At 39.5% G+C, this 9,505-nt stretch overlaps 1 long non-coding RNA gene across 1 annotated transcript; it reads right to left on the bottom strand.

Moving 5' to 3' along the window:
* Nucleotides 1-3,368: 3,368 nt before the first annotated feature.
* LOC109263995 (uncharacterized) lies at nt 3,369-7,430 on the bottom strand. Its single transcript, XR_002078519.2, has 3 exons — nt 6,825-7,430; nt 6,104-6,217; nt 3,369-3,835 (listed from the first exon to the last, which is right to left on the bottom strand). It is a non-coding gene; the product is annotated as an uncharacterized LOC109263995 (long non-coding RNA).
* Nucleotides 7,431-9,505: the final 2,075 nt, after the last annotated feature.

Raw genomic sequence — 9,505 nt, 5'->3', positions numbered from 1 at the left:
ATTTCCATAACAGTGACATAACACTTACTATTTATGAAGTATTCCCCTAAGTCAAGAAACCAGTTCACCATCGCCAGAGTCCCATAATGCATTCGTTAATACCTTCATTTTACAACTGAGGTTAAGTGGCTTACCCAAACTCCTGCTTCTATAAATTACCAGAGACAAGAGGCAGAGCCAGATCTTCAGGTCACAGATCCCACCAGACCACACTCCTCTGTGGACCATTATTTGAACCCACAATTGATAGTACCTTTGAAATGATGGTTAAAAATTAACTAAAGAGATTTCACAATGCGCTAGGCAGTGCCGTGCTGTTTATGTTCATTATTTTAATTAATATTCAACACAACAATGCGAAATATGAGCTTTATTTGTGGCATCTCACAGATAAGAAATCTCTCAAAATTACAAAGCTAATAAATGCTGCACTTGGGAATAAAACCCTTGTATCTCTGCACCCAGATTCTGTTCACTGTAGTTACGATGTCAGAGAATTATGGGAAGTCGTTTCAGACATTTTTTTTCATGGGCCTTCATGGAAAATTATTTACTAGATTCTTGAAAAGTGAAGGTTATATGAGAAAACTGTTGTTGTTGTTGTTGTTGTTGTTGTTGTTGTTGTTGTTGTTGAGTTGCTAAACACACGGTGATGACAGGCATTATGAGGTTTATCTTCTGGGTTCGTATCACCAAGGATCCTAGTGAACTGAGGAGTTAGATGTGGGTTAAGGAAAACAAAGAGGGAAGAGAATGACCATGTAGATTTCACACACTATATAAAAATTAGCTCGTAAGAAGTAGGAGGCTTTGCAGACAAAATCTGCAAGAAGAGGCCAGTGCAGCCAAGTGGTTGGAGATGATGCCACATAACTCTGCAATGAGGAAATCATTTGCCAGGTATCTGTTGGGGGTGTTATGTGTGGAAGGACACAAATACAGGCCAGGCTGTGGAGAACAATTCTAAGTGTGGGGATCATATTAAGTGGGATTGAGGAAAAAGAATGAGTAATGAAAGAATGAGACTTTGAGAAATGAGACATCGCGGCCAGAAATAAGTCAAGGTCATGGATATACTTGGAGTCAAGTAATGTTAAGTAGTGGGGAATAAAATGGAGTCTTTTATGATCATTTATCCCTCTGGATTGGATCATGCATAAGAGTAGGATTAGCTGAAAGTCAGAAAGGCTTGAAGCCAGAAAGGCAGAGCACTACAAGAAAGACATTTCATTAATCTAAATATATTAGTTAGCCAGGGTCTAGACAAGGACTTTATGGATAAGAAAGTAAAGGAGGAGGTAATTTAACACAACAGAAATTGGAATGACCATAACAGATTTAAGATAAGAAGCGTCAAATTTAAACCCCATTTGCATTTGAAAAAAGTGTAATAGATTTTAATAATAAATAAAAACCATAGCAGCTCATTCAATTTTTTTTTTTTTTTTTTTTTTTTTTTTTTTGCCAGCCTGCCTCCCTTGTGGGGATTACACAAAAAGTAAGATCAGTCATATTTTTTACTACTTCTATGCCGGGGCATAAAGACGGTCTATTTGCTGTGTCAGTGATGAACTTAGCTTCCAAAAAGTGTAAGGCGATAAAAAGGAAAAAAGGATTTTATCAAATCTGTTCACAATGCTGATGGATTAAGATACTGATTTTTTTTTAATTTTTTTTTTTAACGTTTATTTATTTTTGAGACAGGGAGAGACAACATGAACGGGGGAGGGTCAGAGAGCGAGGGAGACACAGAACCCCAAACAGGCTCCAGGCTCTGAGCTGTCAGCACAGAGCCCGACGCGGGGCTCGAACTCACGGACCACGAGATCATGACCTGAGCCGAAGTCGGCCGCTTAACCGACTGAGCCACCCAGGTGCCCCGATACTGATTTTTTTTTTTTTTTAATTTTTTTTAACATTTATTTATTTTTGAGACAGAGAGAGACAGAGCATGAACGGGGGAGGGGCAGAGAGAGGGAGACACAGAATCTGAAACAGGCTCCCGGCTCTGAGCTATCAGCACAGAGCCTGACGCGGGGCTCGAACTCACGGACCGTGAGATCATGACCTGAGCCGAAGTCGGCCGCTTAACAGACTGAGCCACCCAGGTGCCCCCCGATACTGATTTTTAATTTGAATGTAAAACTCTGCATTCTACAAGCTGTATCTGTAGCGTATTGCCTGCCTGGGCAAATAGTACTTACTAAGTTATTTTTAAAGCTCTTCAAAATTGCACTGAAGCCATGAATTTCGTAGTGTCCCCCACCCAGCATTTATTTTTTTCCATCATTCAGATTAGCATCTGGGGGCTTCAAGGGTTTTTATTTATTTATTTATTTATTTATTTATTTATTTATTTGAGAAAGAGAGAGAGGAGAGTGAGAGAGAGTGGAAGAGGAGCAGAGGGAGAGAAAGAGAGAGAGAGAGAATCTTAAGTAGGTGCAGGGCTCCACGCAGGGCTCGATCCCACAACCCTGAGGTCATTTGCAGGCATAGTGGGGCCTTCTGGCACACGTGATCTCTAGAGGTCTGACAGACACTGTGGAATCCCCTTAACTTTCTACTTCCACTTGCCTCTGAGAAATCCCACAAAACTGCTGAGGAAAAAATTCAGTCAGTGTCATCTAAATTAAATATGGCGTAACCAAGGGGTGCCTGGGTGGCTCAGGTCAAGCGTCCGACTTCGGCTTGGGTCACCAACTCGCAGTCTGTGAGTTCGAGCCCTCCTTTGGGCTCTGTGCTGACAGCTCAGAGCCTGGAGCCTGCTTCAGATTCTGTGTCTCCCTCTCTCTCTGTCCCTCCCCTGTTCACGCTCGGTCCCTCTATCTCTCTCTCAAAATAAATAAACATTAAAAATTTTTAAAAAAGATAGTATAACCAAGTATCAAAATAAATGGACAATAATAACAGTTTTATATACTCTCAACACAATATGAAGGCCCTAGGGAATACCCCCTCACCCCTCCGGACACACGGATGACACAGAATGACATTAATATGTATCTGCTTTCTTTCTGCAAAAAGAGGGCATGAGAGGTCCGTGACGATGTCAATATCACACTTGATCTTAGCCAAAAGGCCGAGAAGCGATACGACGATGTCAATATCAAACGAGAATAAGGAGAAATGTTGAAATACATATTTTTCTTAAAAAAAAACAAAAAAAAATGGTTTTCCAAAAAAATACAGCTTTGTAAATCACATTGAAAAACTGCCAAGAAAATATAAAACTCAATTTCTCACATTATTTGTCTACCTATCATATTTCATCATCTTGAATTGCTATTATTACCACTACTAACACTTATTTTTAATTGTGTATTGAGGAAAAAGCACCTAAATGCTGTTTGGGTTGATGTTGGCCCCTTAATCCTTAATTCTGCATTACACATTAACAACAGAAACAACAACAAAGTAATGGTGTGTTGGATCAAATCTACGGTTCACAAAACCCAGACCTAAATTTCAGTATTCATTTTAAATATGGCATTATTCAATCTTTCCAAATCTCCTGCATGGTAAATAGCATTATTTTCAATTTAACCTGATAAAACAAAGTCTAAAAGAAGTCAAAATGCTTACCCAAGGTCACACAGCAGGATTGTTGAGGACACCGGGGAGGACACAGGTTTCCTGAGCTCCTGTGTCCATATTCACGCCCAGGGCCTCCCTCTACACAAAGGCTGGTCTCCCTCCCTCACTGCAGGGCTTGGGAGATGGGACCAGACACAGAGGCTGAGCCTCTGCTGGGCTCTCCACCACGTCTCCATGAAGTAACAGTCAAGTTTGCTTTTTAACGATGTGATAAATTCAGTGGGTCGGCCGTTGTCCAGGACTGTCGGGGAATGGAATAAAGTAGTCTGAGGATTTGAAGGCACACGTGTTAGGAGGCCAATAGGGCCACAGGGCCAAGGCTTATTCTCCAATATAACTTTTATTAGAGATAGCTCAGCTGTTTTAATCCCAGATCTCTGGTCCGCCATGTCAGTCTCTTGATTGGCTATAATCTTGGGAGGAAGGAAGAAAATGAGTGACTGGCCGCCTTCCCAAACCTTTCAGAAACTTCACTAATAGAACTAGGACCAAACCCAGGTTGTGCGACTCCAAGTAAAGGGACATTTAGGGAACACTGCTGTCATTCTATAATTAGGAATGAAATTCGAGTGTAAACATGAAGTCAATTGCTGCGGAAAAGGCATATGCATATAATAGAAAGTAGTAACGTTTAAAGACTGTTGTAAAATAGTAGCTTAGTAGCTATTACTACTGGAAATATTCATAATGGTCAAGGTTAAGAGAATTGAACTCGGATGTAATATACTCCTTAGCATTATTTTTTTTTTTTCAAAACCAACACGAAGTACAAATACACACAGAGAACAAGAGATCAAGTGTAAGAAAGAGAAGAAGAGAGCATTAACTGTTATTAACATTATTTCTCTCAGGAGGTAGGGTTTCAGTTAACTTTTTAAAATTGTTGGCTTTTCTTTCAGTTTTCTGGTTTTCCTCGATACTCTGCACTGACCATTTACTTTTTTGTATAATTAGATATATATTTTTCCCCTTTAAATTTTAATAGCTTTGTGGGAACCACTTTCAGGTGCCTGTTCGGGACCTAGTCATTCACAACTTCTTCCTTACTAACAGTTTCCTACTTTTTGTATAATGTTGCAATGTACCCAATTTAAAATATTTATCTTCCCAGAATGTCTCGCAGATAAGGTTTGCCAAAATGTGTGAACAGCGGTATGTTAATATAAGTAACTGCTGACATACGTCTTCTAGGCTTTTGCGTTTTATCCTTTGCTCTCCTTAACCTTCTTCCTGTGAGGAAGATGGCTAGAGATGTACTAACATGAGAATGAGAAGCCATAAGCTAAGCAAGAAATTAGAAGAAATCTGTGTCCTTGATAACATCATCAAGCCTTTGCACAAGCCTGTACTACCTACATTTGTGAGGGGGGAAAATAGCTCTCTACTTTGTAAAGTACTCTGGACGGGTTTGCTTTCTATGTAACCAAAAGTAGTCGTAACTGACACAAAACAAGAGAAGAAAAACTTTCACTTGCATTCAACTCTGAGCTGTAAATGGAGATGGTACAAAGCCCCTAAATCCAGTAGGCATTTAAATCAAGTGGTTAAAAAAAGATAAAAGGATCCCAGAAGACTTCCAGAATGGGGAATTTCTCCCAGCATCCTCACTGTATTTCAAAACTTTGGGTACCAAAAATCCTTAATGAACACGCATTAGCGTTCATTTCAACGTCAACCTCAGGAGTTAGGCTTTCCTTACGAACTGTCAAACGTTACGCAATCGGATATGTTTTCTTTCTGTTCCAAGGACTGAAAACAAAAATTTTCATGTAGTAAGACATTTTATGTCAAGTGACTTGAAAAGCAACATTATATATTCCCAAATAGAATTTTAGGACTTAAAAGTAGGGGCATGAATGAAATACTGTCAAGAGAAAAGAGAATTTTCATCACTGAACACAGCTCATCTCTGGAATATCTGCGAGATTCGAGCAAATAGGATTTATGCCTTTGATTTTCCTCAAGACTTAATCTGCCTCTATACGTCATTCTTACCCTGGGTCATTTCAAATGTAACCTCTGTTGCAAAAATCTCCATTTCTTTTCTCTTACCTTTCTGGACTATTAAAACAAGCTTCTGGCATTGTCAGCATCTAGTAGACCCTTGTAGACATGACTAAAACACCCAGCACTAAAAGCCATTCCACTAAAATGGAGGAAGCATCTTTCTAAATGATGGTTCAACAAACCATAACAAAATAGAACCTCCTCTCTCTCTGGAAGTGATCAGACAGGTTCAAAAAGAATATTTGATGATATGCCAAGCCAGCACATTGCTGTGATTATACAGGGAATGCCCACACCCCAAACAGCCAGACTTTTCTTCTCAATTATAGACCAGCTGCCACCCATAGTGAGCCTGATTTAGCACAAGATCAAAAACCCCAACTCCCTCTACCTGGGTTCAGTGACATTTCACAGTGGCGCAGGACCCAGGTAAAACCATTAAAAACATGTTTTCGGGCCCATGTCAAGAAGAAATTGAGACCTAGGGCTATGTTTCCCCTACCTTCAGACATTTTCTTATATTAAATGAGTGGTCCATTTAGAAATCTCACTGAAGTGTTGAAAACAAGCTGCCTGCTTTGTAATTCGTTTATACGTTCATCCATTGAGCAAATACCTATTGAGAAAATATAATTAAAATGTTAGGATTAAAATGTTATACTAAGCTTCTTATCCTGCTTCGGATGCTAACATTATGTTTTTTGTTGGTTTTTATTGTTCCTTCAGACAAATTTTGTTCCTCCACACACCGTCATACACCTGTTTTGTGAAACTAAGGAGAAGCCAGCTACGCTGCCACTCCGTTCAATTCCATGTTTCATGTTATCAGTACTCAAGGTACCCAAGCTATATTTTCTACTATTTTATATATCGTAGAACAACACACAAAGCCGTAAGTTCTTACGCAGGTGCTAACCAAGCTGTAGCACCGTGTCTATGTTATTGTGCAGGGATGCAATGTACCATTAATGAAATAATAGAATGGACGCACAAGGTCATCCAGATGCCAGCACTCTTTCGCAACATATCAAAAAGCAGTGCTTTCAACTGCTGGATGGATAACATCGTTTTCAAAAGATAGGACGCCGCATTGATGTCTACACCTGAGGGTTCCTGTTCTGAAAAGTTTAAATGTTCTTTCATGCAACGCCCTGAAATATTTTGTGAAAACAGCTCCTTCCACACCTGTCAATCCTTCCCCACCCCAGTCTCAACCGGCTTACCTCCTGGTAGAGAGGAGTCTCCTCAGTTCTCTCAAATGATCCTCATAGGAGATGATCTCCTAGCCCACCGACATCCTTCTTCTCTGGACGGTTTAAATTAGTTCGTGAATGTCCTTCTTGAAGCGCAAATGCAGCTTGTAGGTGGGATGTGTCAAGTTCATGGAAGAGTGAGAATATTCTTGTCTCCCTCACTGGCTCTATTCCTCATCAGGCTGGCTTCACTAACATTGGCATTCTTGTCCTCCCTCACTCTCTGTTGTCTGATATTAAGCCTTCAGCCAAATAAGACTTATATCCTTCTTACAAAGGCTGGTATTGATCTATATATAACCCACCTATATTAACCAGAGTTTATCTTTTGGACTTAGCGTGGAGCGTTACATACAGGATATTTCATTTCCTTAGCGGGATTCTATTCTCTACCTTTTCAAAATCTTCTCAATTTCTGAAATGTTTTCATGTGAGTCTGATAATTTCACGACCGCTCAAAAACAAAAAACAAAAACAAAACACTCTCAAAAATACCTAAGACGATACCTGACAAGGGGAATATTCTCAGGGTAGGATTTAATTCCCTCACCTGATTTTTCCAGACGCAACTCCAGATTAGAAATTGGAGTTCAGAATTGTACCTCTGTGTCCTGAGATACCACGCCCTCCTACCCTCCTTTTAGGTACTGCAGAAAAGGAAAATAATCTAAGTCACATTTTAAACAAATTTTTAACATTTATTTTATTTTTAAGAGAGAGAGATAGAAAGAGATAGAGAGAGCTTGAGTGGGAGACGGGCAGAGAGGAATGGAGACACAGAATCCAAAGCAGCTCCGGGCTCTGAGCTGTTAGCACAGAGCCTGATGCGGGGCTCAAACCCACAAGCTATGAGATCATGACCTGAGCCGAAGTTGGATGCTTAACTGCCTGAGCCACTCAGGCACCCTTAAGTCACATTTTTTTTGTAGTGAACCAGAGATCACATCATCTACTAGGAAAGCTTCAGAATTGGTGTAAGAGTCAAAGGTGGTAGTATTTACAGAACGTTATTGAAAATTTTAAACTTTACGCAATTATAAGTTAACTGTCTTTCCAGGAAAGTGATCTGCTTCCTGTACGATGTTTCTCAGCCTTTTTAATTTAGGACCCACACTATTAATCAGCACTATATTTAAAGTGTTTATCACATCTCAGAAATAAACCCATGCTTATAAGCTCAACTAGTGTACCACAAAGGAGGCAAGAATATGCAATTGGGAAAAGACAGTCTCTTCAACAAATGAGGCTGGGAAAACTGGACAGCCACACGCAAAAGAATGAACCTGGACCACTTTCTTACACCACACACAAAAATAAACTCAAAATGCATGAAAGACCTAAATGTGAGAACTGAAACCATAAAACTCTTAGAAGAAAACACAGGCAATAATTTCTTTGACATTGGCCATGGAAACATTTTTCTAGATATGTCTCTTTGGACAAGGGGAACAAGATTAAAATTAAACTATGATTCAGTTCTCATCTGAAATCCTTCTTTGAAATGGGGGGCAGGGAAAAAGAAGAAATAGCCATGCTAAAGAACGAGTGTGCCAGGGACAAAATAACACGAAGAGGGTATAAAGAGGGAATGCAGTTAACAAAGGGATAGAAATGCTATGTGTTTTCTGGGTTGTAAGAAGCAGAAGCAAATCAACCCGCATCCCGAATACCAGATTCTCTCTTTGAACTTAATTTGGATCATGACACTGAATGGTGCACACTGGCCATTTTTTCACTGGTACTAAGTCAGATCAACCCTACGGGGTTCCCTATGGGAACCACTTCCATCATCCGGGAAAATGGGAAGCGCAAATGATGATTATGAAATTCCATTTGGCAATTTCAATACTGCATGAAAATGTGGGTCAAGATTATACCCAGATTGGCTTAAAGCAGAAATGTGATATGTTCACTTTGTCTACTGGCATCCGACAGGTTAATCACTTTCTTATATTGCTTATATATTAATATGCATCAATTATAAATATATGAACATCAATGTTTGTGTTTACATATGTAATTCACTTGTACCAAACTAGTAATGTGGGAAAAATTCTAACAGAGGTTTAATCTGTATGCTCCCTTGAGAATTTCAGAAAGGCAGAACAAGACATCAAGATACTTATTTATTAATAGGCTTGAGGTAGCATGAATTAAATAATGAAAAACAGGAAAAGGATATTAGAAGGTGTGCAACATGCGAAGCATCCACATAAATGAACAGAAGGAAGGAGAGTCGTAACATTATAGATGGTCTGAATTTCTGCTTATTTATTTACACTGTCTGAAAAAACACGGTAACAAAGGATGCATACCACTGGCACTGTTTGCAGCGGCATGAATAAGATGCATAAATAATGGATGACAACAGATGCACAAGAGCAGTGCCTTGGTAAATGAGTAAGGCAGAGACAACAGGAAGGCTTTAATGGTCTAATGTACCTATCATTTCCATCTCTTCAGAGACAAATTTGTTTCCTTAGTTTTCTCTTTCTTTCCCTGAAAAGGGGTTTGACATTAGCAGTAAGAGCAGTACCCCTTATGTATTATTTTCCTTCAAAATGATCTTTCGGTTCAATTCCAAAGCATTATGAGTGGGTGTTAGATCCGTATTGATTATGTCTCCGTGTACCTTACTGAAATGCATTAAA

This window comes from Panthera pardus, unplaced genomic scaffold (genome assembly GCF_024362965.1).
Source record: "Panthera pardus isolate Hobbes unplaced genomic scaffold, ASM2436296v1 HiC_scaffold_1, whole genome shotgun sequence".
In the NCBI taxonomy this organism is placed as follows: Eukaryota; Metazoa; Chordata; class Mammalia; order Carnivora; family Felidae; genus Panthera; species Panthera pardus.
The sequence above is the reverse complement of the archived record's forward strand: the minus strand, read 5'-3'. Positions and strand labels throughout refer to the sequence as shown.